This window comes from Rousettus aegyptiacus, unplaced genomic scaffold (assembly GCF_014176215.1).
Source record: "Rousettus aegyptiacus isolate mRouAeg1 unplaced genomic scaffold, mRouAeg1.p scaffold_m13_p_1, whole genome shotgun sequence".
NCBI classification, from domain to species: Eukaryota; Metazoa; Chordata; class Mammalia; order Chiroptera; family Pteropodidae; genus Rousettus; species Rousettus aegyptiacus.
Window position 1 is genome coordinate 75,942,400 of NW_023416284.1, and position 13,658 is coordinate 75,956,057.

Below are 13,658 nucleotides of genomic sequence, written 5' to 3' on the forward strand. Positions count from 1 at the left end.
TAAAGAAAAACATGAATCTTCAGTTTGAAAAAGTATTCTAGCATATATCAAGAAAAATGAGTAAATATAAATTCATAACCAGAATAATTGTAGTAAAGCAACTGGACAGAAAAGAGATGGTATCTATGAAAGAGAGAGAGAGAGACAGAGATTGCCATCTATCTTCTCATTAGCAGAAACATATGGCTAAAATCAGTAGAAAACCTTTAATGTATTAAAGAAACAAACGAAACAAAACAAAAAAAAATGTGACCCTAGATTTCCTGACTGCATAAAACTATGATTTAAGAGTAAGTGAAAAATATGGAGATTTTCATATATAAAAGATACGATCTACGGCCATGCTACCCTGAACAAGCCCTATCCCGTCTGATCTCGGAAGCTAAGCAAGGTTGGGCCTGGTTAGTACTTGGATGGGAGACAACCTAGGAAGACCAGGTGCTATAGGCATAAAAAAGAAAAAAAAAAAATAAGGGGTTGTAAGCTGACAAGGTCCTTGCAATGTGTAAGATCAGCCAAGGGTTGCCTCACCTAAAAAAATAAGTAGATACAATGACTCGCTCATCAAAACAATAATAAAATATGTACTTCTGAGCAAAAAAGAATGAACACTAAAGGAAGTAATAAGTTCAAAAAGCAACAAAGAGAGTGATCTAAAATCATTGGAAATCTAACGAAATATTGAATAGAAATATAATTCATATTTACAGCACTAATTTTTTTCTTTCGTGTTTAAATTGCACTAAACTTAAAATTCTATACATCTCTATCATGAAATGTAAGGCCATTAAAAAGAAGTAACAGCATACTCAGACCCTGTCTTGTATAAGGAGGCAGATAAAGATACTGATTAATGACTTGTTTTATCTTGTTCTGTTTGGGGATTTTTTGCATATAAGACTGTTTATTAGTGAAAATAGTATGCATTTAAGGTGTACAGCAGGATAACTTGATACACAGATACACAGTGAAGTAATTACTACAGTCAAGCTAATTAACAAAATTATCCTTTTGTGTGTGTGAGGAGAGCACCTGAAATCTACTCTCTCATTAATTTTCCAGTATTCAGTATTATTCAGTATTATTAACTATAATCATCATGCTATATATTAGATCTCTAGACTTATTCATCCTATGTAACTGCTATTCTGCTTTCTTTGAACAACAGTCCCCCATTCTCTCTACTACCTGGTCCCTGGTAACCACCATTCTACTCTCTGCTTCTATGTATTCAACTTTTTCAGATTCCACATATAAGTGAGATCATGTAGTTTTTGTCTTTCTGTGCCTGGTTTATTTCACTTAGCATATTGTCCTCCAGGTTCATTCACATTGTTACAAATAGCAGGATCTCCTTTTTTAAGGCTGAATAATATTCCATGGTATATGTATACCACAATTTTTTTATCCATTCATCTGTCAGCGGACACTTGGGTTGTTTCCATATCTTAGCTATTGTAAATAATGTTGCAATGAACATGAGAGCGTAGATATCTCTTTCAGGTGTAGATTTCATTTCCTTTAGGTAAATATCCAGAAGAAGGATTGCTGGATCATATGGTAGTTCTATTTTTAGTTTTTGAGGATGCTCCATATATTTTCCATAATGGTTATTCCAATTACATTCCCACCAACAGTGTATAAGGATTCTATTTTCCTACACATCCTAACCATAACTTTTCTTTTACTTTGTTAGGAAATAAAACTAAGTATATAGGTAAAATTTAAGAATGACTACTAAAAGGATCAGATTATCAAAATTAAAATGTAACTAACCAAAACGTCGGCAAAAATATGGAGAGAAAAACTATTGGGAGATAGTTAAAATGGTACTTGTAAATAATTAACAATAAGAGCTTTACTATAACAAAAATTGAAAATAAATTTAAAAATTAAAGAGAGAAAGTAAAGTAGAAAAGATAAAAATGTAATGAAGTTTTAAAATAAGATCCAAGCAAAACTAAAAGCTAGTTAAACACAAATCAGATAGATAAAAAGAAAAGTCATAAATAAGTAAAGGTAGTAATAAAAAATTAGACAGTTAGTTGAAAGAAATTAAGCAAATAATTTCAAAAATTGCTAAATGTCTAATATTTATTGAGTGTTTATTTTGTTCCAGCCACTATTCAACACACTTTACACATGCTTACAAAGAGATTGTTACTTTACTTCTTATCTCAGGGAGAAAGTGTTTAATATTTCAACATTCAAAATAATGTCTGCTATAAATTTTTTCTAAATTTTATTAAACCAAGGAAGTTCCTTTTTATTTACAGTTTATTAAGAGTTTTTGTGAAATGTTTCTCCTATACCGATCATGATAACCATTGATTTTTCTCTGATGTTAATGTGGTGAATAAATCCAAATTGGCGTAGTGTATTATCCTTTTCAATATCATGCAGATTTTCTCTTTGTGCTTTAGAAGCTTTATTTTTTGAGGATTTTTATATATTTCATTCAAATTAACAAATTATTGTAATAAAATCATACATAGCATTTTCTTATTTTTGGGGTGTCTCTAGGATCTGTACTAATATCTCTTATTCATTACTGAGATTTATAACTTGCACTTTCTCTCTCTTTTACTTGATCATTTTTAATAGGGTTTTATTGTTACTATCTTTTTTTTTTTTTTTTTACAAAGAAACAAATTTTGGCTTTGTTGATTTTCTCAATTGTTTCTTTTCTATTTCATTCTTACTTTTCAGTATGTTTTGAATTTTTTTCCTCTACTTTGCTGTGTTTAGTTTGCTGTTATTTTTATATTTTCTTGAGATGGAAACTTAAATCACTGTTTTTCAAACTTTTTTCTTTTCCAATATATGTACTTCGGGGTATTATTTCCCCTCCAATAACTGCTTTAACTGGATTTCCATGTTTTTTGTGTTGTAATTTTGTTATCACTCATTTAACATATTTTATAGTTTCCATTTTTTTCTTTTCTTTGACTCCTGGATTATTTAGAAGTATTCATTTCCAGGCTATTGGACATTTCCATTTATCCTTTTGTTATTGATGTCTAGCTTAATTTCAATATGATGAAAGAATGCACTGAATAATTTCAATCTTTTGAATTTCCTTATGCTTTCTTTATGCTTTCTTTATGGCCTAAGGCCTAACATACAGTCAATTTTAGAAAATATTCTGTGTGCCCTTGAAAATGTTAATTTAATCATTTTTAGGTGCAATATTCTCTATTGTCAATTAAAGTAACTCAGTTAATACTGTTATTTACATAATCTATATCTTTATTAATATTTTTATTTGCTTTTTCTACTGGATATTAAGGAAAGAGTCTTAGTATCTCCACTATGATTTAGGATACAGGTACAGCTTCTATGGAGGGCAATTATCAAGATTATTTTCTCATTCGACAAATATTTATTATTATATTACTATGTTATTTGTACCATGGATGCTCTCACAAGGGACCCCAACCCCCAGGCCATGGACCAATACTGCTCTGTGACCTATTAGGAACTGTGCCTCACAGCAGGAAGTGAGTGATGGCTGAGCAAGTGAAGCTTCATCTGTATTTGCAGCCACTTCCCAGTGCCAGCATCACTGCCTCAGCTCCACTTCAAATCATCAGGAATTAGATTCGCATAGGCGCACTGGTCCCTGATTCCAAAAGGGTTGGGGACTGCCGCTCTAAGAGACCTTACAGGTTAGCTAAGAAAACAGTAACTAAATGGGCATCTAAAATAAAAGTAATTAATGTAATAAGAAGACCATAGGGAAAGTATTCCAGGAGAAATGATATGATATTTAAGTTGAATCTTGAAAAGAGAAAATTAGTTGAATATACAAATCACCCTTCTACCCTTCTCTGCCTTGGATTGTATCAGAAAGACTGACATTTCCCAGGGCTTTTCTCCTCTGACTTCAGTGTAAATTCAGCCAATAAGAAGCATTGTGGGAGACTGGACAGTAAGAGAAGGGGAAAAGTTTAGTATTTGTCCTCTTCTCCTTTTTTTCTTTTAGTATGATCTCAAGCAATGGCTGCACCTCCTCCATGACCCCAGGTGTCACAAGATATCTCCTCTCTCCATGGCCTTAGCTTTTGCTCAGACTTTAGCATTTACCTGGTTTCTGGGATCAAGTAACACAATCTTTTCATATTATCTCTCCAAGCATAAGGAGGGTAATTATTTTTTTGTTCTTGGCAATCTCTGAGTTGCTGACCTCCCTGCTTGCTTTCTCAATTTTTTCATCATCTATATAATCAATTCCCTATATTATATTTATTTGTCCGAAACTAAAATAGTTTCATGTTCCTGAGTGGACCTTAATTAACATACAGGATAAGGAGGGATAGTGCTCCAGAAAGAGAATATCCTAAAAGTAATTCTAGCTAAAGGAAAAGAAATAAATACATATTATGGAAAGAAGGGAGAGAAAAGGAAAGTAGTATTCAAGATCAAGTGTTTTCATGTGAAGAGATGTATTCATAGGACCCAGACCAATGCTAGATAAATCTTTAGTGAAAAAAATGAACATATGTATGACTCTCAATTGCTCTCTTTTCCCCTTCTCCTTTGCATATCTGTACCTGCTTTACTTTCTAACTCTCACATTCTTGAGGGGAGGATAGAAGAAGGCGTGTAGTCAGGAGACTGCAGTAGTAATTTGGGAAAATAATAATGGTAGCCTGCAGGGAGATAGTGGCAATAGAGATAGAAAGTGAATAGACTGAAAGAATATTTAGGAATAAGGATGAGTAAAATCCGGTGTTAATTGGATGAAAGACAAGATAAAAAAGAATAAAGAACCACTGCTCTTTTTCTCTCTCCATTATTTTCTCATTTAATTGCACAGAGGGTGTTACATAATAGATACTTTTTCCAGTTTTCTCATTTGGGGATTCCCCATTGAGTTCATCAAACCTTGCCCTAATAAAACAGGTGAAACATTAGGGTATTCCCACATACTTTTTAATGTCTTTGATACCTGGGTTTATAAAAGAGATTATCATACTAATTCATGTCTGACATCTGAGGTAGGTTAGTGCTACTGTGCCAGATTTAAATGAAACCTCTGTTTGGCCCATCTGTTTATTGAGGTTGGTTATACAAAGAGATCCTTGTACAGTCCAGACATATCCATAATAAGGAAAATGCCAAAGTCGCTACTACAAAGCTCAACTTAAAAAGCTTTACAAAGCTCAGCTCAAATTTATTGCTGTATTCCAAACCAGTTTTTAATCATTTATTGAAATTATTCTGAGAAATTGAAGTAAAATGTAAAAAAATAAAATTTTTTCATAAAAGTAGATAAGAGTTATTCACAGTCCAGTTAAGGAAGGAAGGAAAAGGGGCACTCTAAAGAGAATGGGCTATAAATCTTCATCAAGCTTCTAGAGTTTGAAAGCTAAAGGTCTGTTGTTTACAGTTTGTCTCCCTTTCATAAAGAAATGTTGGAAAGAAATAGTTGGGAAGGGCGAAGAGAGGACAGGGAGGAGTGGTCAGAAACCACAGAAATTCTGATTTTCCACTGTAAATCAACTAGACTTTTTCACTATCCTGAAACCCCTCAAGAGTCTAGTCTACTTACTATAGTAACAACAAAGTAGGACACTCAAGAACACAATTCTGGGGTCATGCTACATGAATTCAAATCCTGGCTTTACAGTTTAGCGGTAACATTACTATTACTGCTAATGGGGCAAGTTTCTTAGCATCTCTGTGCCTCAGTATTCTCATCTGTAAAATGAGATATTAATAGTAAGTTTAGAAAACAATTCCATTTATAATAACATCAAAAAGAATAAAATACATAGGAATAAAGTTAACCTAGGAGGCAAAAGACTTATACACCAAAAACTGCAAAACGTTGCTGAAATAAATTAAAGACCAAAAAATGCAAAGACATTCTGTGTTCATGGATTGGAAGATTTAGTATTGTTAAGGTGTCACTACTACCCAAAGTGACCTATAGATTCAGTGCAATCCGTATCAAAACCCCGGTGGTGTTTTTTTCCAAAGAAAAATCCATTCTAAATTTCATATGGACTCACAAAGGACTTCAAATAGCTAAAACAATTTTGATAAAGAACTAAGTTTGAGGCCTCACACCTCCTGATTTCAAAACTTACTACAAAGCTAGAATAATTAAAATAGTGTGGTAGTAGCATAAAGACAGACATTTAGAGTAAGAGAATTGAAAGCCTAGAAATAAACCTGGAAATCAGATCAAATGATTTTTGACAAGGGTGTCAAGACCATTCAATGGGGTAAGAACAGCAATGGATATTGGGAGAACTGGGTATCCACATGCAAAAGAACATAGTTGGATCCTCACCCTATACCATCTACAATAATTAACTCAAAATGAATCAAACACCTAAATGTAAGATCTAAAACCATAAAACTATTAGAAGAATAGCAAAATTAAATGTATGTAAAGCTCTTAGAGCCATGCCTAGAGCTGAGTGAATGGTACAGTCTCTACCTAGGCCAACTGCAGCAAAAAGTGTGCTGGTTACTTTATTGAGCAGTGCAGCAGAGAAGGGCTTATTCCCTACACTTATTGAAAATGACACCAAATAACTGAAAAAGAAAGTGGAGAAGTCTTAAGATACAGCAACAACTGAAATCACAGACAAATAATTGAATCAAATCTTATAGTTCATACTGCTAGTGGTGGGAAGCCCTTCAACAGCATCTAATAAAGTTCCAGGGAAGGGAAAGTTGCTACCCTGCAAGAGAACCTACTACATTTTTTAAACTCTAATTTTTTATCTATCTTTTTTATGGTTATCTGCCTCTTTATAGCATCAATTTTTTGTTATAGTTTCACCCTCTCTCAAAACAGTTTTAACATGTATTTGAAGATATCTATCATGAATTTTTTGACAGACATCTCTGCAGTCACAGCCAGAAGGAGGTGGACTCAATTAAAAGCATATCAGGACTATGTAACAAAGTTGGTAATAAAGAAGCTAATAGACAGAGAGCCTACTTTACCGAAGGTGCAAGGAAAATAACAGTCCTTCTGCATTCTGTATATTTCAGAAAAATACATAGAGCATTGTTTTAATAAGTGATTTCATGATGAATAAATAAATGTGTGAAGGGCATCTAGCACGAGGGGTCTAGAACCACATACAAAAAAAAAAAGTCATGTACATTCCAAGTGTAGAAAATAACATTAAGTAAGACAGGTCTTAATACCTTTGTTTAAGTTTCCAAATGATTGCTGGATTGTTGTTGGGAAGAAGTCTTTCTTTTATAAACTTAAAAATTAAACCCAATCTCAGAATAAGGATTTAGAGGTAAAACTAAGATACGTGTGTAAAGTTAGAGTGATACAGACATAGGGTCAAATTAAGGAAGACATAATTTTAAATTAGAACCAACAAAGAATGACTTTTCCTAAAGTTCTTAGCTCTCCATTCTTCAACAGGACTATAGGGATGCTCTCTAAAGAGTCCTGCCTGTTAGTAAGTGGTATTCATTGATGAGATCCTATGACTTCTATGATCTCTCAAGGCAGTTTCTTCTTCAGCTTTACTGGCACCATGAGATGTACCCTGATCAAACTCCTCTTCTTCAAAGATTATCCTAGAGCCCACAACAAAATGAATTTCAATCCCTTTTCCTAGGATTTAGAATGGAATGGCTGAAGGAAAGATAGAGAGATTTCCCCTGGCATATGTCTATTCTTATTTTTTTGTAGAGGCTTTCAAAAACTTTGATCACCCAGACTATCACAACTCTAGGCCCTATAAAGACTTCCAGATCTTGGAAATGCGAGCAAGAGATGGACAATTTTATCAAAAGCTTCCATCTCCACATGTGGATCAGATTAAGTAATACTGTGGCACTTATTCAAGCAGTGTCATCAGATTTATAGATGATATGTGTCCTTTGCTGGTTTGTTATTCTACATTGTGGAAAAGGTGGTGTCACTAACAGCAGCATACACATCCTATGGTCATTCTCAGCACCAAGGAGAAGGTCAATGGTAACAGCTGACTTTTCAAAATGAAAATTAAATGAACACTTAAGACAAACACAAAAATTAATTATCCTTAGTATGTATATGCTTGAAACAGGCTTGAGATTTCATCATACCCAATTTAGAAAAATTAAAGAAAGCATAATGCATAAATCACTTGTAGTAAATTTAGGAAGAAAGAAACTGTATCACTGTGTATATTGAGGTCTCAATTGGGAACAGAGATGTTGTGGTCTTAATCTTCTACCCCACATTTCCAAATTTAGTGACTTTAGGTGATCAATTAGTCCTTCTCTGCCTTAGTTTTCTCAAGAGTAAAGGGGGACAATAATACCTCTCTCCTCTCCTCCTGGGCTTTTGTGAGGCTGGACAAATTTTGTCTCTCTTCTCTTAATCCCACTAGATTACTTCTTAGGCTTTCCATGGCTGGTTACCAAAACCACACATGACCTCTACACCACCCATGAAAAATCAATAGAATTTTCTGTGTTCTCATGAATTAAACTTAAAATAAAGGGTTAAACAAGATCTTTGATGTGTTTGTCATCTCAGTCCCAGATTTGCCCAAGGATAAGATTCTTCTCTTAGCAAGTTAAGGCCTCTGATATGATATCAGATTAGTAAGGAATCAGCTCCAAGGTCACCTCAATGTCTGAGATGTTTATGGTATTTCTTTACTGATTATTTACCTCAATGTTATCTTAGTGAGCTGCAGTGAGTTGAAAAGATAATACTGGCAAACTGATGATTCAACCTTTTACAGAAATTGAGTGACTTCCCTGGGCAAAGCAATAGATTTTTCTAGTGTTTTCCCTCTAGCTAGTTTTTAGGAAAGGTTCTGAGTCTTGAGCTAGACCATACTTCTTCAGTCAAAGTTTATCTTAGGAAAAGGGGTAGTAAGACATGCTCAAAGATACTTTCTTCTATCTCATGAAAAACTTTCTGTTATTCTCACTTTTGCTTCTAGTCTCACCTGAAATAAAAAATAATAAATTTTAAAAAGTTAATGAACCTGGCCAGGCTCCTCTATTCATTCAACAAATATCTATTGACCCCTTTCTCTGTGTTAGATGCTGTGCTACGTGCTGAGTATAATTCATATAGAAGAAGATAGATATGGTTTCTGTCTTCTTGGAGCTTATACTACTGGAAGGGACTATTGAAAAAACAAGGAAAAAAGAAAAAAATAAATTATTATTAATTGTGTAAGTCTAAGCAGTACATAAACAGAGAATGAGGTTAGAGGTTATTATATATTGAGTGATCAGGGGAAACTTGAAAGACAAAAGGATGAAAAGGCATCTTTGCTGGGGATTTCCAGGGAGGTGGTTCCAGTGAAAAAGGAAAAGCCTGTATAAAGGTTAAAGAATAGGAAAGTTTGAGACATCAAGGAATGAAATAAATTTTTTGCTCACTATTAGAAATGTGGTCTTCAGACCAGCAACCAGCAGCATCACCATTCCTTGAGAACCTTAGAAAAATGTAGAATCCAGGCTTCACCCTAGGTCTACTGAACTAAAATGTGCATTTTAACAAGATGTCCAGGAAACTTGGTTGCACATTAAAATTGAGGAGCACGGTCAAAAACACTGATTCCAGCCTTGACCGGACATTGGAATCTGCTGAGAGCTTTAAAAAATTGTGATGCCTAGTCTTTTCCACAAAGATTTATTTGGCATGGACCATAAAATGAGCATCAGAATTATGTGTAAGCTCCCCAGGGGATTTTGAAATGCAGCAAAATTTGAGAATCACTTGTCTGAAGTGCAGCACCTGATACACAGTTGATAAATAATGATGAATCAAATGCTTGACCCTTTGGCTTTCCCAAAGATTTCCACACAGAACCTGCAGGCAGGCACAAATGTTACCCTCCTCTGACTTAGAGCATTAGAAGAGTTACTCTCCCCAGCAAAACAAAGTCAAATCCTGAGCCATTTGGGAAAATGAGTACAAGGATGACTATCCCAGAAAGACATCAAGTTCTTTCATATGTTGGATAACTATTAATTTGGGCATTTTTGTGAATTGGCCAGAATTGTGAAGATCATCTGACTAGTGGCTAGACACAGGAGAGGAAATGCAATCCTGAGTTGAACTCAGTATAAAAACAGCATGATTTTCAGATTCTCTGCACAATTGGGGAGAGCCCACACCAGAGAAAACCCTCTTCGGGGCAGTCTGGTAACATTTTTGACTAATGAGCTTGGAACAGAATGTTCCTATCCTGGCATTATCAGGGAAGACTTGAGGGAAGGGAGGTGTGAAGAGGGTACAGGATGTGATCAAGACAAACATATGCATAATACAGAGCTGTGGGGAAGCCTCCTGGGTACTTCCTGTACCTGTGCATGGTAAGAAATATGCAGCCAACAATGCGTACATTGGAGAGCACAACACAACCTCCATGTCAAGGACAATTTAGTGACCAGGAACATATTCAGCTTCCCATTGCCCAAGAGTGGCCCAGCAACTAGGGAGAACAGAGAATGCACAGAGCATTCCCTGTACTCACCACAGGAGGTTGCAAAAGATTTTCAAGAGAATAAAATTCATTTATTTCCTCCCCTTTGGGGCCCTAAGCTTTTAAGAACTCTTTCAAATATGCTGTTCCAGGTAAAGGACAGTCATACAAGCTGGTTAACAATGTAAGTTGACTGTGGAGTAAGGGACAACAAAGGAAATTTGGGTGACACCAATTTGTCTTTAAGGATTTCCTCAACATTGTGGGAGAAACAAAAAGTTTTGATTTTAAACATAAAATAAGCAATATCTTGACAGAAGTTATGAAAGCCTCAGAAATTGCTGCATTAAACTTTTTGGGTTTTTCAACAAACTACTAAGTCAGCAGAATAAACAGATTTCCTTTTGGGGGCTGCCCATTCCAGGGCATAGGCAGTAAATAATATTGCCTTGTATTAAGGAACATGTAAAGGCATAAATAAACTCTGATTCTAAGCAGAGTTGAAAAATTACATGGATGAATGAATATGTGACTATGTCACTTCCCCAGGGGTAAATGTCTTTGAAAATGAGAACTAGAAATTTAATGAACAGAATAATACCAAGAAAATGGCATATTCTTTGGTAGTAAATTATTTTTCTCAATGTGAATAATTCATGTCCAGTGTACTTTTTCTGTAAGTTTCTCAAGGAACTGGCACATCTAGTCTTTCCATGGGTTATGTGTATATGGTACTAAAGCACAACCTGATGAAGTACAATTCTTTGCCTACTCCACACTGGAACTTGGATAACTGAAAAAGACCAAAGAAAAACACACTAATATGCTGTCTTGTTTCACATTAAACTCATGACCACGAACCTCAAATTGACCTTACTATTTCCAGGCAGGCCTTCTGTATGTGCAGAGCCTATTCAGTCTCCTTGCTGACTATTTCCCACATTCTCTCTTCTGAAACTTTCAATCTCTGTCCTTTATTCATCTCTCTAAGCTTTTACATACCTTGCTTCCTACTTCAATTTTTTTAAAGTAGCAATTAGAAAAGAAATCCCCATTCTCCCACCATCATATCTACCCAATTGCTATCTGTGCCCATTCCTCTAAGGATAAGCTGGCACTGCTGCCAACTAAGGCCAATCTCAACACTCGTGCATTAGATCCTACTCTCGTTATCTCAAGGAGTTAGTTTCCCCACCTCTGTTGTCATCATCATCGTCATCATCGTCACTGTCATCCTCACCTTGTCTTGGTTCCAAGAATGTGCATACATGCTGTAACTTTCTCCATCTTTTTTTCTCGACACTAATCTTCCTCATCTCTCTCCCCAAACATCTAATTTTTCTGCTTTAGAGTAAAACTTCTCAAAATATTTTCAGAAGATTTGTTCCTTCTGTATCTCTAACATCCAAGACAAAATCTGAAACATAGCAGGTGCTCAAAAATTTGTCAAATGAACGAGTGAATTAGTGAATGTGTAACTAAAGCCAATTTAGTCATTACGGCAGTGGGAAAATATCAAACAAGTCAGATCACTTTTAACTACCAAACTTTTGCACATGAACATAGACAATTCTATAATACTAAGAATCTATTGTGTACTGAGCATTGTGTTATATAGCATTATAGAAAGACAGTAATTGTCTTTTACTCTTATTTCAAGAAATGTAAAGAGCAAAAAGGAAAGTAGTATGCAAATACAAACCAGATAACACATTCAAGGAAAATATCATAGCAATTCTCACCTAGAAACAGTTTAATAGCATAAGCACTTATGAAGGTCCTACTGTGTTGTATCTTTAGCTAACAGTTACTGGGCTTTTACAATATGCAATAGGAGTATTTCAGAAGTATCAACTCATTTAAAATTTATAAGAATATTATTAAATACTACTTTAAATTCCATTTTACAGAAGGCAAAACTGAGTCATAGAAAGTTAAGTAACTGACCCAAGATAGTATAGCATAAAATCATGTAATTAGGTAAATAACACAGCTGCAAATGCATAGACTAAAAAGCAAGAAGAAGCTGAACCTACCAATCATCAAAATATACATGTTTGTTTATTATCTCCTCATTATCAGGTGCTATATGAAACCAATTCCTAAAAGAGTATGTGGCCCTTACTTTTCAGACAAGTCACTAATGAGATGGAAGGGCCTCAGACCACTGCTTCACAAACTTTAATATGAACATAGATCAATTGAGGGTCTTGTTATAAAATGCAGGTTCTGATTCAGTAGGTCTGGTTGGGGCCTGAGGTTCTGCATTTCTTACAAACTCCAAAGAGATATGTACTCTGCTGGCTCAGGCTTGCTACTTTGAGTAGTGAGAACTTAGTACCTCCATATGATTTAAAATAAATTGACTAGTCTGTAATTAACAAACAGAGAAATCACCTCAAATGAGTGAAGTTTGGGCTGCAGTGAAAGATAAACTCTTTCTGCCCATTTTGAGCATCTGTCAAGGGAAAACTCAAGAGTTCTTGAAAAACCTCTCTTCAAGTGAACAATTACGGCCAATTTTTATGTCATTTTTAGTTCTGTGCCCCCCCCCCCAAAAAAAAAAAAAGAAAGAAAAAACAAAACCTCTGTGTGATGAAATTGGCTTAATCCCCAGGCCTTTAACTTATCTGTTGTTCCCACTGGAACAACAGCTAGCTCTTAAAATATCTTTTCAATTTATCTTTAACCCAAAAGCATGGGTCTTTTCCTGGTCTTTGGCTGGTTCCCTGTTTCCACAGCCTAAACAGAAGTCTACCCTGTCTTGTTCACTTTTCCTGCTTGCTGCTAAAAGAATTTTAGGGAAACAAAAGTACAGAGTCCCCTAACCACTCCACCCACCCTCACTCTCCATCCAGGAGGCCTTTTTCCTTTGAGATCCACTGATAGACTCCACGAGTGAAGTTGCCCCAGGAGCACAGAGCCTCCCTACCTACTTAACAGGCATGGTGGGGTTAGAAGTTTAAAGTAGCCTGCCCTTCAAAGCATTTTGCAAAGATTAACTAATCCTGACAACCAGCCTCTGGCAGAGCAGAGGAACATGAGATCTACAGTTATGGGGAAAGATGCCCCAGGCAGTAAGGAAACTGGTATTTCTACAGATAGGAGGAAGTTTCAAGTACAAATTGGATAACATCTCAGAATTGTGTATGTGTAGTGAATGTATATGTATATATGTATATGTATAAGAAGCATATTACATATATTTTACATATTTATTTTTATATATAATAT

General features: G+C 35.1%; 1 pseudogene; it reads left to right on the top strand.

The window, feature by feature from the left end:
- The first annotated feature begins 331 nt into the window (after positions 1 to 331).
- LOC118604207 lies at positions 332 to 450 on the top strand (annotated as a pseudogene).
- Positions 451 to 13,658: the final 13,208 nt, after the last annotated feature.